This window comes from Mobula birostris, chromosome 1 (assembly GCF_030028105.1).
Source record: "Mobula birostris isolate sMobBir1 chromosome 1, sMobBir1.hap1, whole genome shotgun sequence".
NCBI lineage: Eukaryota > Metazoa > Chordata > Chondrichthyes > Myliobatiformes > Myliobatidae > Mobula > Mobula birostris.
Window position 1 is genome coordinate 146,223,828 of NC_092370.1, and position 24,875 is coordinate 146,248,702.

The following is a 24,875-nucleotide window of genomic DNA, read 5'->3' on the forward strand; positions in this document are numbered from 1 at the left end:
TTATGTGAAATCATTGTAAGCCCTGAGATAACAACTTGTTTGTCTTGATGTGTAAAGGCAGGAAACAACTTAGAAACCACACAGAATCATGTGGGAAGTTAACTTAAAATGTTTCCATCAGGTTTGCACTCTGCACTTTGGTTGAAAATTTAAATATATAGCACTTTAATGTTAGAACATTGTATGCTCCAAGATAACAACTTTTTTGTCTTGATGTGTAGAGGCATGAGGCAACTTCCAAGCTACTCATAATCATGTGGGAGGTTAACCAAAGGTGTTTTCAGTAGGTTTGCAGGCAGGACATTTGAGTACAATTGAAATGTATACTACTTCTATGTGAAAGTATTGTAAGCACTGAGATAACAACTTTTTTTCCTTGATATGTATAGGCACGAAACAACTTTGAAACTACTCATAATCATGTAGGAAGTTAACCTAAGGTGTTTCCATTAGGTTTGCAGTAAGTGCTTTGGTGTAAAATTGAACTGTATACATTCGTATTTTCAAAGCATTGTATGCACTGTGATAACAACTTTTTTGTCTTGATGTGTAGAGGCACGAAACAACTTTGAAACTACTCATAATCATGTGGGAAGTTAACCTAAGGTGTTTCCATTAGCTTTGCAGTAAGTACTTTGGTGTAAAATTGAATTGTCTACTATTCGCTTTGTCAGAGCATTGTATGCACTGAGAAGAAAACTTTTTTGTCTTGTTGTGCACAGGCACGAAAAATTTTTCAAACTACTCATAATCATGTGGGAAGTTAACTTAAATTGTTTCCATCAGGTTTGCACTCGGCACTTTGGTGGAAAATTGACCTTTATAGCACTTTAATATCAGAACATTGTATGCCCTAAGATAACAACTTTTTTGTCTTGATGTGTAGATCCCTGAAACAACTTTCAAGCTACTCATAATCATGTGGGAAGTTAACCTAAGGTGTTTCCATTAGTTTTGCAGTAAGTACTTTCATGTAAAATTGAAATGTATACTATTAGTATTGTCAAAGCATTGTATGCAGTGTGATGACAACTTTATGGTCTTGATGAGCAAAGGCAGGAAACAACTTTCAAACCACACAGAATCATGTGAGAAGTTAACCAAAGGTGTTTTTATTAGGTTTGCAGTCAGGACTTTTGAGTACAATTGAAATGTATACTAGTTTTATGTGAAAGCATTGTAAGCACTGAGATAACAACTTTTTTGTCTTTATGTGTAGAGGCATGAAACAACTTTGAAACTACTCATAATCATGAGGGAAGTTAACCTAAGGTGTTTCCATTAGGTTTGCAGTAAGTGCTTTGGTGTAAAATTGAAATCTATACTATTAGCATTGTCAAAGCATTGTATGCTCAGTGATAACAACTTTTTTGTCTTGATGTGTAAAGTCAGGAAACAACTTACAAACCACACAGAATCATGTGGGAAGTTAACTTAAAATGTTTCCATCAGGTTTGCACTCTGCACTTTTTGGAAAATTGAAATCTATAGTACTTTAATGTCAGAACATAGTATGCCCTGAGAAAACAACTTTTTTGTCTTGATGTTTAGAGGCATGACAAAACTTTCCAGCTACTCATAATCATGTGGGAAGATAACCTAAGGTGTTTCCATTAGGTTTGCAGTAAGTGCTTTGGGGTAAAATTGAAATGTATACTATCAGTATTGTCAAAGCATTGTATGCACTGTGATAATAACTTGGTTGTCTTGATGTGTAGAGGTACGAAACAACTTTGAAACTACACATAATCATGTGGGAAGTTAACCTAAGGTGTTTCCATTAGGTTTGCAGTAAGTGCTTTGGTGTAAAATTGAAATGTATACTATTAGTATTGTCAAAGCATTGTATGCACTGTGATAACAACTTTTTTGTCTTGATGTGTAATGGCAGGAAACAACTGACAAACTACACAGAATCATGTGGGAAGTTAACTTAAAATGTTTCCATCAGGTTTGCACTCTGCACTTTGGTTGAAAATTTACATTTATAGCACTTTAATGTCAGAACATTGTATGCGCTAAGATAACATCTTTTTTGTCTTGATGTGTAGAGGCATGAGGCAACTTTGAAGCTACTCATAATCATGTGGGAAGTTAACCTAAGGTGTTTCCATTAGGTTTGTAGTAAGTACTTTTGTGTAAAATTGAAATCTATACTATTAGTATTTTCAAAGCATTGTATGCACTGTGATAACAACTGTTTTGTCTTGATGTGTAAAGGCAGGAAACAACTTTCAAACCACACAGAATCATGTGAGAAGTTAACCAAAGGTGTTTTAATTAGGTTTGCAGTCAGGGCTTTTGAGTACAATTGAAATGTATACTACTTTTATGTGAAAGCATTGTAAGCACTGAGATAACAACTTTTTTGGCTTCATGTGTAGAGGCACGAAACAACTTTGAAACTACTCATAATTATGAGGGAAGTTAACCTAAGGTGTTTCCATTAGGTTTGCAGTAAGTGCTTTGGTGTAAAATTGAAATCTATACTATTAGTATTGTCAAAGCATTGTATGCTCAGTGATAACAACTTTTTTGTCTTGATGTGTAAAGTCAGGAAACAACTTACAAACCACACAGAATCATGTGGGAAGTTAACTTAAAATGTTTCCATCAGGTTTACACCCTGCACTTTTTGGAAAATTGAAATCTATAGTACTTTAATGTCAGAACATAGTATGCCCTGAGAAAACAACTTTTTTGTCTTGAAGTTTAGAGGCATGACAAAACTTTCAAGCTACTCATAATCATGTGGGAAGATAGCCTATGGTGTTTGCATTAGGTTTGCAGTAAGTGCTTTGGTGTAAAATTGAAATGTATACTATCAGTATTGTCAAAGCATTGTGTGGGCTGTGATAATAACTTGTTTGTCTTGATGCGTAGAGGCATGAAACAACTTTCAAGCTACTAATAACCATGTGGGAAGTTAACCAAAGGTGTTTACATTAGGTTTGAAGTCAGGACTTTTGAGTACAATTGAAATGTATACTACTTTTATGTGAAAGCATTGTAAGCACTGAGATAACAACTTTTTTGTCTTGATGTGTATAGGCACGAAACAAGTTTGAAACTACTCATAATCATGTAGGAAGTTAACCTAAGGTGTTTCCATTAGGTTTGCAGTAAGTGCTTTGGTGTAAAATTGAAATGTATACTATTAGTATTGTCAAAGCATTGTATGCACTGAGAAGACAACTTTTTTGACTTGCTGTGCACAGGCATGAAACAATTTTCAAACCACACAGAATCACGTGGGAAGTTAATTTAAAATGTTTCCATCAGGTTTGCACTCTGCACTTTACTGGAATATTGAAATGTATACTACTTTAATGTCAGTACATTGTATGCACTGAGAAATCCACTTCTTTGTGTTAATGTGCAGACCCATGAAACAACTTTCAGGCATCTAAGAATCATGTGGGAAGTTAACCTAAGGTGTTTCCATCAGGTTTTCAGTAAGTACTTTGGTGTAAAATTGAAATGTATGCTATCAGTATTGTCAAACCATTGTATGCACTGTGATAACAACTTTTTTCTCTGGATGTGTAAAGGCAGGAAACCCCTTACCAACCACACAGAATCATGTGGGAAGTTAACCATAGGTGTTTTCATTAGGTTTGCAGTCAGGACTTTTGAGTACAATTGAAATATATACTACTTTTATGTGAAATCATTGTAAGCACTGACATAACAACTTGTTTGTCTTGATGTGTAAAGGCAGGAAACAACTTACAAACCACAGAGAATCATGTGGGAAGTTAACTTAAAATGTTTCCATCAGGTTTGCACTCTGCACTTTACTGGAATATTGAAATGTATACTACTTTAATGTCAGTACAAGTATGCACTGAGAAATCCACTTTTTTGTCTTGATGTGCAGACCCATGAAACAACTTTCAGGCATCTAAGAATCATGTGGGAAGTTAACCTAAGTTGTTTCCATTTGGTTTACAGTAAGTGCTTTGGTGTAAAATTGAAATGTATGCTATCAGTATTGTCAAAGCATTGTATGCACTGTGATAATAACTTGTTTGTCTTGATGCGTAGAGGCATGAAACAACTTTCAAGCTATTCATAATCATGTGGGGAAGTTAACCAAAGGTGTTTTCATTAGGTTTGCAGTCAGGACTTTTGAGTACAATTGAAATGTATACTACTTTTATGTGAAAGCATTGGAAGCACTGAGATAACAACTTTTTTGTCTTTATGTGTAGAGGCACGCAACAACTTTGAAACTACTCATAATCATGTGGGAAGTTAACCTAAGGTGTTTCCATTAGGTTTGCAGTAAGTGCTTTGGTGTAAAATTGAAATGTATACTACTTTTATGTGAAAGCATTGTATGGACTGTGATAACAACTTTTTTGTCTTGATGTGTAATGGCAGGAAACAACTGACAAACCACACAGAATCATGTGGGAAGTTAACCAAAGGTGTTTTCATTAGGTTTGCAGTCAGGACTTTTGATTACAATTGAAATGTATACTACTTTTATGTGAAATCATTGTAAGCGCAGAGATATCAACTTGTTTGTCTTGATGTGTAAAGGCAGGAAACAACTTACAAACCACACAGAATCATGTGGGAAGTTAACTTAAAATGTTTCCATCAGGTTTGCACTCTGCACTTTGGTTGAAAATTTACATGTATAGCACTTTAATGTCAGAACATTGTATGCCCTAAGATAACAACTTTTTTGTCTTGATGTGTAGAGGCATGAGCCAACTTCCAAGCTACTCATAATCATGTGGGAAGTTAACCTAAGGTGTTTGCATTACGTTTGCAGTAAGTACTTTCGTGTAAAATTGAAATGTATGCTATTAGTATTGTCAAAGCATTGTATGCACTGTGATAACAACTTTTTTGTCTTGATGTGTAAAGGCAGGAAACAACTTTCAAACCACACAGAATCATCTGGGAAGTTAACTTAAAATGTTTCCATCAGGTTTGCACTCTGCACTTTGGTTGAAAATTTAGATGTATAGCACTTTAATGTCATAACATTGTATGCCCTAAGATAACAACTTTTTTGGCTTTATGTGTAGAGGCACGAAACAACTTTGAAACTACTCATAATCATGAGGGAAGTTAACCTAAGGTGTTTCCATTAGGTTTGCAGTAAGTGCTTAGGTGTAAAATTGAAATCTATACTATTAGTATTGTCAAAGCATTGTATGCTCAGTGATAACAACTTTTTTGTCCTGATGTGTAAAGTCAGGAAACAACTTACAAACCACACAGAATCATGTGGGAAGTTAACTTAAAATGTTTCCATCAGGTTTGCACTCTGCACTTTTTGGAAAATTGAAATGTATACTACTTTAATGTCAGTGCATTGTATGCACTGAGAAATCCACTTTTTTGTCTTTATGTGCAGACCCATGAAACAACTTTCAGGCATCTCAGAATCATGTGGGAAGTTAACCTCAGGTGTTTCCATTAGGTTTGCAGTAAGTGCTTTGGTGTAAAATTGAAATGTATACTATCAGTATTGTCAAAGCATTGTATGCACTCTGATAACAACTTGTTTGTCTTGATGCGTAGAGGCATGAAACAACTTTCAAGCTACTCATAATCATCTGGGAAGTTAACCAAAGGTGCTTTCACTAGGTTTGCAGTCAGGACTTCTGAGTACAATTGAAATGTATACTATTTTATGTGAAAGCATTGTAAGCACTGAGATAACAACTTTTTTGTCTTGATGTGTAGAGGCACGAAACAACTTTCAAACTACTCATTATCATGTGGGAAGTTAACTTAAAATGTTTCCATCAGGTTTGCACTCTGCACTTTGGTGGTAAATTGTAATGTATAGCACTTTAATGTCAGAACATTGTATGCCCTGAGATAACAACTTTTTTGTCTTGATGTGTAGAGGCATGAAACAACTTTCAATCTACTCATAATCATGTGGGAAGTTAACCAAAGGTGTTTTCATTAGGTTTGCAGTCAGGACTTTTGAGTACAATTGGAATGTATACTACTTTTATGTGAAAGCATTGTAAGCACTGAGATAACAACTTTTTTGTCTTGATGTGTAGAGGCACGAAACAACTTTGAAACTACACATAATCATGTGGGAAGTTACCCTAAGGTGATTGCATTAGGTTTGCACTAAGTACTTTCGTGTAAAATTGAAATGTATCCTCTTAGTATTGTCAAAGCATTGTTTGCACTGTGATAACAACTTTTTTGTCTTGATGTGTAAAGGCAGGAAACAACTTTTAAACCACACAGAATCATGTGGGAAGTTAACTTAAAATGTTTCCATCAGGTTTGCACTCTGCACTTTACTGGAATATTGAAATGTATACTACTTTAATGTCAGTGCATTGTATGCACTGAGAAATCCCCTTTTTTGTCTTTATGTGCAGACCCATGAAACAACTTTCAGACATCTCAGAATCATGTGGGAAGTTAAGCTAAGGTGTTTCCATCAGGTTTGCACTTGCACTTTAGTGGAAAATTGAAATGTATAGTGCTTTAATGTCAGAACATTGTAGGCCCTGAGATAATAATGTTCTTGTCTTGATGTGTTTTTAGAGGCATGAAACAACTTTGAAGCTACTCTTAATCATGTGGGAAGTTAACCTAAGGTGTTTTCCTTAGGTTTGCAGTAAGTACTTTGGTGTAAAATTGAATTGTATACTATTTGCATTGTCAAAGCATTGTATGCACTGTGATAACAACTTGTTTGTGTTGATGCGTAGAGGCATGAAACAACTTTCAAGCTACTCATAATCATGTGGGAAGTTAACCAAAGGCGTTTTCATTAGGTTTGCAGTAAGTACTTTGGTGTAAAATTGAATTGTATACTATTCGCATTTTCAAAGCATTGTATGCACTGAGAAGACAACTTTTTTGTCTTGCTGTGCAGAGGCATGAAACAACTTACAAACCACACAGAATCATGTGGGAAGTTAACTTAAAATGTTTCCATCAGGTTTGCATTCTGCACTTTAGTGGAAATTTGAAATGTATACTACTTCAATGTCAGAACATTGTATGCACTGAGAAATCCGCTTTTTTGTGTTTATGTGCAGACCCATGAAACAACTTTCAGACATCTCAGAATCATGTGGGAAGTTAACCTAAGGTGTTTCCATCAGGTTTGCACTCTGCACTTTACTGGAATATTGAAATGTATACTATCAGTATTGCCAAAGCATTGTATGCACTGTGATAACAACTTGTTTGTCTTGATGTGTAGAGGCATGAAACAACTTTCAAGCTACTCAGAATCATGTGGGAAGTTAACCTAAGGTGTTTCCATTAGGTTGGCAGTAAGTGCTTTGGTGTAAAATTGAAATGTATACTATCAGTATTGTCAAAGCATTGTATGCACTGTGATAACATCTTTTTTGTCTTGATGTGTAAAGGCAGGAAACAACTTACAAACCACACAGAAGCATGTGGGAAGTTAACTTAAAATGTTTCCATCAGGTTTGCACTCTGCACTTTTCGGAAAATTGAAATGTATAGTATTTTAATGTCAGAACATTGTATGCCCTGAGAAAACAAATTTTTTGTCTTGATGTTTAGAGGAATGAAACAACTTTCAAGCTACTCAGAATCATGTGGGAACATAACCTAAGGTGTTTCCTTTAGGTTTGCAGTAAGTACTTTCGTGTAAAATTGAAATGTATACTATTAGTATTGTCAAAACATTGTATGCACTGTGATAACAACTGTTTTGTCTTGATGTGTGAAGGCAGGAAACAACTTTCAAACCACACAGAATCATGTGGGAAGTTAACTTAAAATGTTTCCATCAGGTTTGCACTCTGGACTTTGCTGGAATATTGAAATGTATACTACTTTAATTTCAGTACATAGTATGCACTGAGAAATCCACTTTTTTGTCTTTATGTGCAGACCCATGAAACAACTTTCAGGCATCTAAGAATCATGTGGGAAGTTAACCTAAGGTGTTTCCATTAGGTTTGCAGTAAGTGCTTTGGTGTAAAATTGAAATGTATACTATTAGTATTGTCAAAGCATTGAATGCACTGTGATAACAACTTTTTTGTCTTGATGTGTAAAGGGAGGAAACAACTTTCAAGCTACTCATAATCATGTGGGAAGTTAACCAAAGGTGTTTTCATTAGGTTTGCACTCTGCACTTTAGTGGAAAATTGAAATGTATACTACTTTAATGTCAGAACATTGTATGCCCTGAGATAATAACTTTCTTGTCTTGATGTGTAGAGGCAGGAAACAACTTTCAAACCACACAGAATCATGTGGGAAGTTAACTTAAAATGTTTCCAAAAGGTTTGCACTCTGCACTTTGGTGGAAAATTGACAAGAATAGCACTTTAATGTCAGAACATTGTATGCCCTAAGATAACAACTTTTTTGTCTTGATGTGTAGAGGCATGAAACAACTTTCAAGCTACTCATAATCATGTGGGAAGTTAACCTAAGGTGTTTCCATTAGGTTTGCAGTAAGTGCTTTGGTGTAAAATTGAAATGTATAGTATTAGTATTGTCAAAGCATTGTATGCACTGTGATAACAACTTTTTTGTCTTGAAGAGTAAAGGCAGGAAACAACTTTCAAACCACACAGAATCATGTGGGAAGTCAACTTAAAATGTTTCCATCAGGTTTGCACTCTGCACTTTACTGGAATATTGAAATGTATACTACTTTAATGTTAGTACATTGTATGCACTGAGAAATCCACTTTTTTGTCTTTATGTGCAGACCCATGAAACAACTTTCAGGCATCTCAGAAGCATGTGGGAAGTTAACCTAAGGTGTTTCCATTAGGTTTGCTGTAAGGGCTTTGGTGTAAAATTGAAATGTATACTATCAGTATTGTGAAAGCATTGTATGCATGTGATAACAACTTGTTTGTCTTGATGCGTAGAGGCAAGAAACAGCTTTCAAGCTACTCATAATCATGTGCGAAGTTAACCAAAGGTGTTTTCATTAGGTTTGCGGTCAGGACTTTTGAGTACAATTGAAATGTATACTACTTTTATGTGAAAGCATTGGAAGCACTGTGATAACAACTTTTTTGTCTTTATGAGTAAAGACAGGAAACAACTTACAAACCACACAGAATCATGTGGGAAGTTAACCTAAGGTGTTTCCATTAGGTTTGCAGTAAGTGCTTTGGTGTAAAATTGAAATGTATACTATTAGTATTGTCAAAGCATTGAATGCACTGTGATAACAAGTTTTTTGTCTTGATGTGTAAAGGGAGGAAACAACTTTCAAACCACACAGAATCATGTGGGAAGTTAACCAAAGGTGTTTTCATTAGGTTTGCAGTCAGGACTTTTGAGTACAATTGAAATGTCTACTACTTTTATGAGAAAGCATTGTAAGCACTGAGATAACAACTTTGTTGTCTTATGTGTAGAGGCATGAAACAACTTTGAAACTACTCATAATCATGTGGGAAGATAGCCTAAGGTGTTTCCATCAGATTTGCACACTGCACTTTAGTGAAAATTGAAATGTATAGTACTTTAATGTCAGAACACTGTATGCCCTGAGAAAACAACTTTTTTGTCTTGATGTTTAGAGGCATGAAACAACTTTCAAGCAACTCATAATCATGTGGGAAGTTAACCTAAGGTGTTTCCATTAGGTTTGCAGTAAGTACTTTCGTGTAAAATTGAAATGTATGCTATTAGTATTGTCAAAGCTTTGTATGCACTGTGAAAACCACTTTTTTGTCTTGATGTGTAGAGGCACGAAAAAATTTTCAAACTACTCATAATCATGTGGGAAGTTAACTTACAATGTTTCCATCAGGTTTGCACTCTGCACTTTACTGGAATATTGACATGAATACTACTTTAATGTCAGTACATTGTATGCACTGAGAAATCTACATTTTTGTCTTTATGTGCAGACCCATGAAACAACTTTCAGGCATCTCAGAATTATGTGGGAAGTTAACCTGAGGTGTTTCCATTAGGTTTGCAGTAAGAGATTTGGTGTAAAATTGAAATGTAAACTATCAGTATTGTCAAAGCATTGTATGCACTGTGATAATAACTTGTTTGTCTTGATGCGTAGAGGCATGAAACAACTTTCAAGCTACTCATAATCACGTGGGAAGCTAACCAAAGGTGTTTTCATTAGGTTTGCAGGCAGGACGTTTGAGTACAATTGAAATGTATACTACTTCTATGTGAAAGCATTGTAGGCACTGAGATAACAACTTTTTTTTCTTGATGTGTATAGGCACGAAACAACTTTGAAACTACTCATAATCATGTAGGAAGTTAACCTAAGGTGTTTCCATTATGTTTGCAGTAAGTGCTTTGGTGTAAAATTGAAATGTATACTATTAGTATTGTCAAAGCATTGAATGCACTGTGATAACAACTTTTTTGTCTTGATGTGTAAAGGGAGGAAACAACTTTCAAACCACGCAGAATCATGTGGGAAGTTAACCAAAGGTGTTTTCATTAGGTTTGCAGTCAGGACTTTTGAGTACAATTGAAATGTCTACTACTTTTATGAGAAAGCATTGTAAGCACTGAGATAACAACTTTGTTGTCTTATGTGTAGAGGCATGAAACAACTTTGAAACTACTCATAATCATGTGGGAAGATAACCTAAGGTGTTTCCATCAGATTTGCACACTGCACTTTAGTGGAAAATTGAAATGTATAGTACTTTAATGTCAGAATACTGAATGCCCTGAGAAAACAACTTTTTTGTCTTGATGTTTAGAGGCATGAAACAACTTTCAAGCAACTCATAATCATGTGGGAAGTTAACCTAAGGTGTTTCCATTAGGTTTGCAGTAAGTACTTTCGTGTAAAATTGAAATGTATGCTATTAGTATTGTCAAAGCATTGTATGCACTGTGAAAACAACTTGTTTGTCTTGATGCGTAGAGGCATGAAACAACTTTCAAGCTACTCATAATCACGTGGGAAGCTAACCAAAGGTGTTTTCATTAGGTTTGCAGGCAGGACATTTGAGTACAATTGAAATGTATACTACTTCTATGTGAAAGCATTGTAAGCACTGAGATAACAACTTTTTTTTCTTGATGTGTATAGGCACGAAACAACTTTGAAACTACTCATAATCATGTAGGAAGTTAACCGAAGGTGTTTCCATTAGGTTTGCAGTAAGTGCTTTGGTGTAAAATTGAAATGTATTCATTAGTATTGTCAAAGCATTGTATGCACTGTGATAACAACTTTTTTGTCTTGATGTGTAGAGGCACGAAAAATTTTTCAAACTACACATAATCATGTGGGAAGTTAACTTAAAATGTTTCCAAAAGGTTTGCACTCTGCACTTTGGTGGAAAATTGACATTTATAGCACTTTAATATCAGAACATTGTATGCCCTCAGATAACAACTTTTTTGTCTTGATGTGTAGAGGCATGAAACAACTTTCAAGCTACTCATAATCATGTGGGAGTTAACCAAAGGTGTTTTCATTAGGTTTGCACTCTGCACTTTAGTGGAAATTTGAAATGTATACTACTTTAATGTCAGAACATTGTATGCCCTGAGATAATAACTTTCTTGTCTTGATGTGTAGAGGCAGGAAACAACTTTCAAACCACACAGAATCATGTGGGAAGTCAACTTAAAATGTTTCCATCAGGATTGCACTCTGCACTTTACTGGAATATTGAAATGTATACTACTTTAATGTCAGTGCATTGTATGCACTGAGAAATCCACTTTTTTGTCTTTATGTGCAGACCCATGAAACAACTTTCAGGCATCTCAGAATCATGTGGGAAGTTAACCTCAGGTGTTTCCATTAGGTTTGCAGTAAGTGCTTTGGTGTAAAATTGAAATGTATACTATCAGTATTGTCAAAGCATTGTATGCACTCTGATAACAACTTGTTTGTCTTGATGCGTAGAGGCATGAAACAACTTTCAAGCTACTCATAATCATCTGGGAAGTTAACCAAAGGTGCTTTCACTAGGTTTGCAGTCAGGACTTCTGAGTACAATTGAAATGTATACTATTTTATGTGAAAGCATTGTAAGCACTGAGATAACAACTTTTATGTCTTGATGTGTAGAGGCACGAAACAACTTTCAAACTACTCATTATCATGTGGGAAGTTAACTTAAAATGTTTCCATCAGGTTTGCACTCTGCACTTTGGTGGTAAATTGTAATGTATAGCACTTTAATGTCAGAACATTGTATGCCCTGAGATAACAACTTTTTTGTCTTGATGTGTAGAGGCATGAAACAACTTTCAATCTACTCATAATCATGTGGGAAGTTAACCAAAGGTGTTTTCATTAGGTTTGCAGTCAGGACTTTTCAGTACAATTGGAATGTATACTACTTTTATGTGAAAGCATTGTAAGCACTGAGATAACAACTTTTTTGTCTTGATGTGTAGAGGCACGAAACAACTTTGAAACTACACATAATCATGTGGGAAGTTACCCTAAGGTGATTGCATTAGGTTTGCAGTAAGTACTTTCGTGTAAAATTGAAATGTATCCTCTTAGTATTGTCAAAGCATTGTTTGCACTGTGATAACAACTTTTTTGTCTTGATGTGTAAAGGCAGGAAACAACTTTTAAACCACACAGAATCATGTGGGAAGTTAACTTAAAATGTTTCCATCAGGTTTGCACTCTGCACTTTACTGGAATATTGAAATGTATACTACTTTAATGTCAGTGCATTGTATGCACTGAGAAATCCCCTTTTTTGTCTTTATGTGCAGACCCATGAAACAACTTTCAGACATCTCAGAATCATGTGGGAAGTTAAGCTAAGGTGTTTCCATCAGGTTTGCACTTGCACTTTAGTGGAAAATTGAAATGTATAGTGCTTTAATGTCAGAACATTGTAGGCCCTGAGATAATAATGTTCTTGTCTTGATGTGTTTTTAGAGGCATGAAACAACTTTGAAGCTACTCTTAATCATGTGGGAAGTTAACCTAAGGTGTTTTCCTTAGGTTTGCAGTAAGTACTTTGGTGTAAAATTGAATTGTATACTATTTGCATTGTCAAAGCATTGTATGCACTGAGAAGACAACTTTTTTGTCTTGCTGTGCAGAGGCATGAAACAACTTACAAACCACACAGAATCATGTGGGAAGTTAACTTAAAATGTTTCCATCAGGTTTGCACTCTGCACTTTACTGGAAATTTGAAATGTATACTACTTCAATGTCAGAACATTGTATGCACTGAGAAATCCCCTTTTTTGTCATTATGTGTAGACCCATGAAACAACTTTCAGACATCTCAGAATCATGTGGGAAGTTAACCTAAGGTGTTTCCATTCGTTTGGCAGTAAGTGCTTTGGTGTAAAATTGAAATGTATACTATCAGTATTGTCAAAGCATTGTATGCACTGTGATAACAACTTGTTTGTCTTGATGCGTAGAGGCATGAAACAACTTTCAAGCTACTCATAATCATGTGGGAAGTTAACCAAAGGTGTTTTCATTAGGTTTGCAGTCAGGACTTTTGAGTACAATTTAAATGAATACTACTTTCATGTGAAAGCATTGTAAGCACTGAGATAACAACTTTTTTGTCTTGATGTGTATAGGCACGAAACAAGTTTCAAACTACTCATAATCATGTGGGAAGTTAACCTAAGGTGTTTCCATTAGGTTCGCAGTAAGTACTTTGGTGTAAAATTGAATTGTATACTATTCGCATTGTCAAAGCATTGTATGCACTGAGAAGACAACTTTTTTGTCTTGATGTGCAGAGGTATGATACAACTTACAAACCACACAGAATCATGTGGGAAGTTAACTTAAAATGTTTCCATCAGGTTTGCACTCTGCACTTTAGTGGAAATTTGAAATGTATACTACTTCAATGTCAGAACATTGTATGCACTGAGAAATCCCCTTTTTTGTCTTTATGTGCAGACCCATGAAACAACTTTCAGACATCTCAGAATCATGTGGGAAGTTCACCTAAGTTGTTTCCATCAGGTTTGCACTTGCACTTTAGTGGAAAATTGAAATGTATAGTGCTTTAATGTCAGAACATTGTATGCCCTGAGATCATAACTTTCTTGTCTTGATGTGTTTTTAGAGGCATGAAACAACTTTGAAGCTACTCATAATCATGTGGGAAGTTAACCAAAGGTGTTTTCGTCAGGTTTGCAGTAAGTACTTTCGTGTAACATTGAAATGTATCCTATTAGTATTGTGAAAGCATTGTATGCACTGTGATAACAACTTTTTTGTCTTGATGTGTAAAGGCAGGAAACAACTTACAAACCACACAGAATCATGTGGGAAGTTAACTTAGAATGTTTCCATCAGGTTTGCACTCTGCACTTTACTGGAATGTATACTACTTTAATGTCAGTAGATTGCATGAACTGAGAAATCCACCTTTTTGTCTTTATGTTCAGACCCATGAAACAACTTTCAGTCATCTAAGAATCATGTGGGAAGTTAACCTAAGGTGTTTCCATTAAGTTTGCAGTAAGTGCTTTGGTGTAAAATTGAAATGTATACTATCAGTATTGTCAAAGCATTGTATGCACTGTGATAACAACTTTTTTGTCTTGATGCGTAGTGGCATGAAACAATTTTCAAGCTACTCATAATCATGTGGGAAGTTAACCAAAGGTGTTTTCATTAGGTTTGCAGTCAGGACTTTTGAGTACAATTGAAATGTATACTACTTTTATGTGAAAGCATTGTAAGCACTGAGATAACAACTTTTTTGTCTTGATTTGTATAGGCACGAAACAACTTTGGAACTACTCATAATCATGTAGGAAGTTAACCTAAGGTGTTTCCATTAGGTTCGCAGTAAGTACTTTGGTGTAAAATTGAATTGTATACCATTCGCTTTGTTAAAGCATTGTATGCACTGAGAAGACAACTTTTTTGTCTTGCTGTGCAGAGGCAGGAAACAACTTACAAACCACACAGAATCATGTGGGAAGTTAACTTAAAATGTTTCCATCAGGTTTCCACTCTGCACTTCTCTGGAATATTGAAATGTATACTACTTCAATGTCAGAACATTGCATGCACTGAGAAAACTCCTTTTTGTCTTTATGTGCAGACTCATGAAAGAACTTTCAGACATCTCAGAATCATGTGGGAAGTTAAGCTAAGGTGTTTCCATTAGGTTTGCAGTAAGTGCTTTGGTGTAAAATTGAAATGTATACTATCAGCATTGTCAAAGCATTGTATGCACTGTGATAACAACTTGTTTGTCTTGATGCGTAGAGGCATGAAACAACTTTCAAGCTACTCATAATCATGTGGGAAGTTAACCAAAGGTGTTTTCATTAGGTTTGCAGTCAGGACTTTTGAGTCCAATTGAAATGTATACTACTTTTATGTGAAAGCATTGTAAGCACTGAGATAACAACTTTCCTGTCTTGATGTGTATAGGCTCGAAACAACTTTGAAACTACTCATAATCATGTGGGAAGTTAACCTAAGGTGTTTCCATTAGGTTCGCAGTAAGTACTTTGGTGTAAAATTGAATCGTATACTATTCGCATTGTCAAAGCATTGCATGCACTGAGAAGACAACTTTTTTGTCTTGATGTGCAGAGGTATGATACAACTTACAAACCACACAGAATCATGTGGGAAGTTAACTTAAAATGTTTCCATCAGGTTTGCACTCTGCACTTCACTGGAATGTATACTACTTTAATGTCAGAACATTGTATGCACTGAGAAATCCCCTTTTTTGTCTTTCTGTGCAGACCCATTAAACAACTTTCAGACATCTCAGAATCATGTGGGAAGTTCACCTAAGGTGTTTCCATCAGGTTTGCACTTTCACTTTAGTGGAAAATTGAAATGTATAGTGCTTTAATGTTAGACTATTGTATGCCCTGAGATAATAACTTTTTTGTCTTGATGTGTAAAGGCAGGAAACAACTTACAAACCACACATAATCATGTGGGAAGTTAACCAAAGGTGTTTTCATTAGGTTTGCAGTCAGTACTTTTGAGTACATTTGAAATGTATACTACTTTTATGTGAAAGCATTGTAAGCACTGAGATAACAACTTTTTTGTCTTGATGTGTAAAAGCAGGAAACAACTTACAAACCACACAGAATCATGTGGGAAGTTAACTTAAAATGTTTCCATCAGGTTTGCACTCTGCACTTTGGTGGAAAATTGACATGTATAGCACTTCAATGTCAGAACATTGTATGCCCTAAGATAAGAACTTTTTTGTCTTGTTGTGTAGAGGCATGAAACAACTTTCAAGCTACTGAAAATCATGTGGGAAGTTAACCGAAGGTGTTTCCATTGGGTTTGCAGTAAGTACTTACGTGTAAAATTGAAATGTACACTATTAGTATTGTCAAAGCATTGTATGCAATGTGATAACAACTTTTTTGTCTTGATGTGAAAAGGCAGGAAACAACTTTCAAACCACACAGAATCATGTGGGAAGTCAACTTAAAATGTTTCCATCAGGTTTGCACTCTGCACTTTACTGGAATATTGAAATGTATACTACTTTAATGTCAGTACATTGTGTGCACTGAGAAATCCACTTTTTTGTCTTTTTGTGCAGACCCATGAAACAACTTTCAGGCATCTCAGAATCATGTGGGAAGTTAACCTAAGGTGTTTCCATTAGGTTAGCAGGAAGTGCTTTGGTGTAAAATTGAAAAGTATACTTTCAGTATTGTCAAAGCATTGAATGCACTGTGATAACAACTTGTTTGTCTTGATGCGTAGAGGCATGAAACAACTTTCAAGCTACTCATAATCATGTGGGAAGTTAACCAAAGGTGTTTTCATTAGGTTTGCAATCAGGACTTTTGAGTACAATTGAAATGTATACTACTTTTATGTGAAATCATTGTAAGCACTGAGATAACAACTTTTTTGTCTTGATGTGTATAGGCACGAAACAATTTTGAAACTACTCATAATCATGTGGGAAGTTAACCTAACGTGTTTCCATTAGTTTCGCAGTAAGTACTTTGGTGTAAAATTGAATTGTATACCATTCGCATTGTCAAAGCATTGTATGCACTGAGAAGACAACTTTTTTGTCTTGCTGTGCAGAGGCATGAAACAACTTACAAACCACACAGAATCATGAGGGAAGTTAACTTAAAATGCTTCCATCAGTTTTGCATCTGCACTTTAGTGGAAATTTGAAATGTATGGTACTTCAATGTCAGAACATTGTATGCGCTGAGAAATCCCCTTTTTTCTCTTTATGTGCAGACCCATGATACAACTTTCAGACATCTCAGAATCATGTGGGAAGTTAACCTAAGGTGTTTCCATTAGGTTTGCAGTAAGTGCTTTGGTGTAAAATTGAAATGTATACTATCAGTATTGTCAAAGCATTGTATGCACTGTGATAACAACTTGTTTGTCTTGATGCGTAGAGGTATGAAACAACTTACAAACCACACAGAATCATGTGGGAAGTTAACTTAAAATGTTTCCATCAGGTTTGCGCTCTGCACTTTAGTGGAAATTTGAAATGTGTGCTACTTCAATGTCAGAACATTGTATGCACTGAGAAATCCCCTTTTTTGTCTTTATGTGCAGACCCATGAAACAACTTTCAGACATCTCAGAATCATGTGGGAAGTTCACCTGAGGTGTTTCCATCAATTTTGCACTTGCACTTTATTGGAAAATTGAAATGTATAGTGCTTTTATGTCAGAACATTGTATGCCCTGAGATAATAACTTTCTTGTCTTGATGTGTTTTTAGAGGGTAGAAACAACTTTGAAGCTACTCATAATCATGTGGGAAGTTAACCTAAAGTGTTTTCATTAGGTTTGCAGTAAGTACTTTCGTGTAAAATTGAAATGTATCCTATTAGTATAGTCAAAGCATTGTATGCATTGTGATAACAACTTTTTTGTCTTGATGTGTAAAGGCAGGAAACAACTTACAAACCACACAGAATCATGTGGGAAGTTAACATAAACTGTTTCCATCAGGTTTGCACTGGGCACTTTGGTGGAAAATTGACATGTATAGCACATTAATGTCCGAACATTGTATGCCCTAAGATAACAACTTTTTTGTCTTGATGTGTAGAGGCATGAAACAACTTTCAGGCATCTAAGAATCATGTTGGAAGTGAACCTAAGGTGTTTCCATTAGGTTTGCAGTAAGTGCTTTGGTGTAAAATTGCAATGTATACTATCAGTATTGTCAAAGCATAGTATGCACTGTGATAACAACTTTTTTTGTCTTGATGCGTAGAGGCATGAAACAACTTTCAAGCTACTCATAATCATGTGGGAAGTTAACCAAAGGTGTTTTCATTAGGTTTGCAGTCAGTACTTTTGAGTACATTTGAAATGTATACTACTTTTATGTCAAAGCATTGTAAGCACTGAGATAACAACTTTTTTGTCTTGATGTGTATAGGCACGAAACAACTTTGAAACTACTCATAATCATGTGGGAAGTTAACCTAAGGTGTTTCAATTAGGTTCGCAGTAAGTACTTTGGTGTAAAATTGAATTGTATACCATTCGCTTTGTCAAAGCATTGTATGCACTGAGAAGACAACTTTTTTGTCTTGCTGTGCAGAGGCATGAAACAACTTACAAACCACACAGAATCATGTGGGAAGTTAACTTAAAATGTTTCCATCAGGTTTGCACTCTGCACTTTAGTGGAAAATTGAAATGCATAGTGCTTTAATGTCAGAACATTGTATGCCCTGAAATAATAATTTTCTTGTCTTGATGTGTTTTTAGAGGCATGAAACAACTTTGAAGCTACTCATAATCATGTGGGAAGTTCACCTAAGGTGTTTTCGTTAGGTTTGCAGTAAGTACTTTCGTGTAAAATTGAAATGTATCCTATTAGTATTGTCAAAGCATTGTATGCACTGTGATAACAACTTTTTAGTCTTGATGTGTAAAGGCAGGAAACAACTTTCAAACCACACAGAATCATGTGGGAAGTTAACTTAAAATGTTTCCATCAGGTTTCCACTCTGCACTTTACTGGAATGTATACTAAGCCAAAGGTGTTTTCATTAGGTTTGCAGTCAGGACTTTTGAGTATATTTGAAATGTTTACTACTTTTATGTGAAAGCATTGTAAGCACTGAGATAACAACTTTTTTGTCTTGATGTGTAACCTAAGGTGTTTCCATTAGGTTCGCAGTAAGTACTTTGGTGTAAAATTGTATTGTATACTATTCGCATTGTCAAAGCATTGTATGCACTGAGAAGATAACTTTTTTGTCTTGCTGTGCAGAGACATGAAACAACTTACAAACCACACAGAATCATGTGGGAAGTTAACTTAAAATGTTTCCATCAGGTTTGCACTCTGCACTTTAGTGGAAATTTGAAATGTATACTACTTCAATGTCAGAACATTGTGTGCACTGAGAAATCCCCTTTTTTGTCTTTATGTGCAGACCCATGAAACAACTTTCAGACATCTCAGAATCATGTGGGAAGTTAACCTAAGGTGTTTCCATTAGTTTTGCAGTAAGTGCTTTGGTGTAAAATTGAAATGTATACTCTCAGTATTGTCAAAGCATTGTATGCACTGTGATAACAACTTTTTTGCCTTGATGTGTAAAGGCAGGAAACAACTTTCAAACCACACAGAATCATGTGGGAAGTTAACTTAAAATGTTTCCATCAGGTTTGCACTCTGCACTTTAGTGGAAAATTGACATGTATAGTACTTTAATGTCAGAACATTGTATGCCCTGTGATAATAACTTTCTTGTCTTGATGTGTAGAGGCATGAAACAACTTTCAATCTACTCATAATCATGTGGGAAGTTAAACAAAGGTGTTTTCATTAGGTTTTCAGTCAGGACTTTTGAGTACAATTGTAATGTATACTACTTTTATGTGAAAGCATTGTATGCACCGAGATAACAACTTTTTTGTCTTGATGTGTAGAGGCACGAAACAACTTTGAAACTACTCATAATCATTTGGGAAGTTAACCTAAGGTGTTTGCATTACGTTTGCAGTAAGTACTTTCGTGTAAAATTGAAATGTATCCTATTAGTATTGTCAAAGCATTGTATGCACTGTGATAACAACTTTTTTGTCTTGATGTGTAAAGGCAGGAAACAACTTTCAAACCACACAGAATCATCTGGGAAGTTAACTTAAAATGTTTCCATTAGGTTTGCACTCTGCACTTTACTGGAAAATTGAAATGTATAGTACTTTAATGTCAGAACATTGTATGCCCTGAGATAATAACTGTCTTGTCTTGATGTATAGAGGCATGAAACAACTTTGAAGCTACTCATAATCATGTGAGAAGTTAACCTAAGGTGTTTGCATTAGGTTTGCAGTAAGTACTTTCGTGTCAAATTGAAATGTATCCTATTAGTATTGTCAAAGCATTGTATGCACTGTGATAACAACTTTTTTGTCTTGATGTGTAAAGGCAGGAAACAACTTTCAAACCACACAGAATCATGTGGGAAGTCAACTTACAATGTTTCCATCAGGTTTGCACTCTGCACTTTACTGGAATATTGAAATGTATAGCACTTTAATGTCAGAACATTGTATGCCCTAAGATAACAACTTTTTTGTCTTGATGTGTAGAGGCATGAAACAACTTTCAAGCTACTCATAATCATGTGGGAAGTTAAACTAAGGTGTTTCCTTTAGGTTTGCAGTAAGTAGTTTCGTGTAAAATTGAAATGTATACTATTAGTATTGTCAAAGCATTGTATGCACTGAGAAATCCACTTTTTGTCTTTATGTGCTGACCCATGAAACATCTTTCAGGCATCTCAGAATCATGTGGGAAGTTAACCTAAGGTGTTTCCATTAGGTTTGCAGTAAGTGCTTTGGTGTAAAATTGAAATGTATACTATCAATATTGTCAAAGCAGCGTATGCACTGTGATAACAACTGGTTTGTCTTGATGCGTAGAGGCATGAAACAACTTTCAAGCTACTGATAATCATGTGGGAAGTTAACCAAAGGTGTTTCCATTAGGTTTGCAGTCAGGACTTTTGAGTACAATTGAAATGTATACTATTTTTATGTGAAAGCATTGTAAGCATTGAGATAACAACTTTTTAGTCAAGATGGTTAGAGGCACGAAACAACTTTCAAACTACTCATTATCATGTGGGAAGTTAACTTAAAATGTTTCCATCAGGTTTGCTCTCTGCACTTTGGTGGAAAATTGAAATGTATACTACTTTAATGTCAGTACATTGTATGCACTGAGAAATCCACTTTTTTGTCTTTATGTGCAGACCCATGAAACAACTTTCAGGCATCTAAGAATCATGTGGGAAGTTAACCTAAGGTGTTTCCATTAGGTTTGCAGTAAGTGCTTTGGTGTAAAATTGAAATGTATACTATCAGTATTGTCAAAGCATTGTATGCACTGTAATAACAACTTGCTTTTCTTGATGCGTAGAGGCATGAAACAACTTTCAAGCTACTCATAATCATGTGGGAAATTAACCAAAGGTGTTTTCATTAGGTGTGCAGTCAGGACTTTTGAGTACAATTGAAATGTATACTACTTTTATGTGAAAGCATTGTAAGCACTGAGATAACAACTTTTTTGTCTTGATGTGTATAGGCACGAAACAACTTTGAAACTAGTCATAATCATGGGGAAGTTAACCTAAATTGTTTCCATTAGGTTCGCAGTAAGTACTTTGGTGTAATTATGAATTGTATACTATTCGCATTGTCAAAGCATTGTATGCACTGAGAAGACATCTTTTTTGTCTTGCTGTGCAGAGGCAGGAAACAACTTACAAACCACACACATAATCATGTGGGAAGTTAACTTAAAATGTTTCCATCAGGTTTGCACTCTGTACTTTACTGGAATATTGAAATGTATAGCACTTTAGTGTCAGAACATTGTATGCGCTGAGATAACAACTTTTTTGTCTTGATGTATAAGAGGCATGAAACAACTTTCAATCCACTCATAATCATGTGGGAAGTTAACCAAAGGTGTTTTCATTAGGTTTGCAGTCAGGACTTTTGAGTACAATTGTAATGTATACTACTTTTATGTGAAAGCATTGTATGCACTGAGATAACAACTTTTTTGTTCTTGATGTGTAAAGGCAGGAAACAACTTTCAAAACACACAGAATCATCTGGGAAGTTAAATTAAAATGTTTCCATCAGGTTTGCACTCTGCACTTTAGTGGAAAATTGAAATGTATAGTACTTTAATGTCAGAACATTGTATGCCCTGAGATAATAACTTTCTTGTCTTGATGTATAGAGGCATGAAATAACTTTGAAGCTACTCATAATCATGTGGGAAGTTAACCTAAGGTGTTTGCATGAGGTTTGCAGTAAGTACTTTCGTGTCAAATTGAAATATATCCTATTAGTATTGTCAAAGCATTGTATGCACTGTGATAACAACTTTTTTGTCTTGATGTGTAAAGGCAGGAAACAACTTTCAAACCACACAGAATCATGTGGGGAAAACAACTTAAAATGTTTCCATCAGGTTTGCACTCTGCACTTTACTGGAATATTGAAATGCATAGCACTTTAATGTCAGAACATTGTATGCCCTAAGATAACAACTTTTTTGTCTTGATGTGTAGAGGCATGAAACAACTTTCAAGCTACTCATAATCATGTGGGAAGTTAAACTAAGGTGTTTCCTTTAGGTTTGCAGTAAGTAGTTTCGTGTAAAATTGAAATGTATACTATTAGTATTGTCAAAGCATTGTATGCACTGAGATATCCACTTTTTTGTCTTTATGTGCAGACCCATGAAACAACTTTCAGGCATCTCAGAATCATGTGGGAAGTTAACCTAAGGTGTTTCCATTAGGTTTGCAGGAAGTGCTTTGGTGCAAAATTGAAATGTATACTATTAGTATTGTCAAAGCATTGTATGCACTGTGATAATAACTTTTTTGTCTTGATGTGTAAAGGCAGGAAACAACTTACAAACCACACAGAATCATGTGGGAAGTTAACTTAAAATGTTTCCATCAGGTTTGCACTCTGCACTTTTGGAAAATTGAAATGTATAGCACTTGAATGTCAGAACATTGTATGCCCTGAGAAAACAACTTTATTGTCTTGAGGTTTAGAGGCATAAACAAGTTTCAAGCTACTCATAATCATGTGGGAAGATAACCTAAGGTGTTTTCATTAGATTTGCAGTAAGTGCTTTGGTGTAAAATTGAAATGTATGCTATTTGTATTGTCAAAAGCATTGTATGCACTGTGAAAACAACTTTTTTGTCTTGATGTGTAGAGGCACGAAAAAATTTTCAAACTACTCATAATCATGTGGGAAGTTAACTTAAAATGTTTCCATCAGGTTTGCACTCTGCACTTTGGTGGAAAATTGACATGTACAGCACTTTAATGTCAGAACATTGTATGCCCTAAGATAACAACTTTTTTGTCTTGATGTGTAGAGTCATGACACAACTTGCAAGCTACTCATAATCATGTGAGAAGTTAACCTAAGGTGTTTGCATTAGGTTTGCAGTAAGTACTTTCGTGTCAATTGAAATGTATCCTATTAGTATTGTCAAAGCATTGTATGCACTGTGATAACAACTTTTTTGTCTTGATGTGTAAAGGCAGGAAACAACTTTCAAACCACACAGAATCATGTGGGAAGTCAACTTACAATGTTTCCATCAGGTTTGCACTCTGCACTTTACTGGAATATTGAAATGTATAGCACTTTAATGTCAGAACATTGTATGCCCTAAGATAACAACTTTTTTGTCTTGATGTGTAGAGGCATGAAACAACTTTCAAGCTACTCATAATCATGTGGGAAGTTAAACTAAGGTGTTTCCTTTAGGTTTGCAGTAAGTAGTTTCGTGTAAAATTGAAATGTATACTATTAGTATTGTCAAAGCATTGTATGCACTGAGAAATCCACTTTTTGTCTTTATGTGCTGACCCATGAAACATCTTTCAGGCATCTCAGAATCATGTGGGAAGTTAACCTAAGGTGTTTCCATTAGGTTTGCAGTAAGTGCTTTGGTGTAAAATTGAAATGTATACTATCAATATTGTCAAAGCAGCGTATGCACTGTGATAACAACTGGTTTGTCTTGATGCGTAGAGGCATGAAACAACTTTCAAGCTACTGATAATCATGTGGGAAGTTAACCAAAGGGTGTTTCCATTAGGTTTGCAGTCAGGACTTTTGAGTACAATTGAAATGTATACTATTTTTATGTGAAAGCATTGTAAGGCATTGAGATAACAACTTTTTAGTCAAGATGGTTAGAGGCACGAAACAACTTTCAAACTACTCATTATCATGTGGGAAGTTAACTTAAAATGTTTCCATCAGGTTTGCTCTCTGCACTTTGGTGGAAAATTGAAATGTATACTACTTTAATGTCAGTACATTGTATGCACTGAGAAATCCACTTTTTTGTCTTTATGTGCAGACCCATGAAACAACTTTCAGGCATCTAAGAATCATGTGGGAAGTTAACCTAAGGTGTTCCATTAGGTTTGCAGTAAGTGCTTTGGTTGTAAAATTGAAATGTATACTATCAGTATTGTCCAAAGCATTGTATGCACTGTAATAACAACTTGCTTTCTTGATGCGTAGAGGCATGAAACAACTTTCAAGCTACTCATAATCATGTGGGAAATTAACCAAAGGTGTTTTCATTAGGTGTGCAGTCAGGACTTTTGAGTACAATTGAAATGTATACTACTTTTATGTGAAAGCATTGTAAGCACTGAGATAACAACTTTTTTGTCTTGATGTGTATAGGCACGAAACAACTTTGAAACTAGTCATAATCATGGGGAAGTTAACCTAAATTGTTTCCATTAGGTTCGCAGGTAAGTACTTTGGTGTAATTATGAATTGTATACTATTCGCATTGTCAAAGCATTGTATGCACTGAGAAGACATCTTTTTTGTCTTGCTGTGCAGAGGCAGGAAACAACTTACAAACCACAC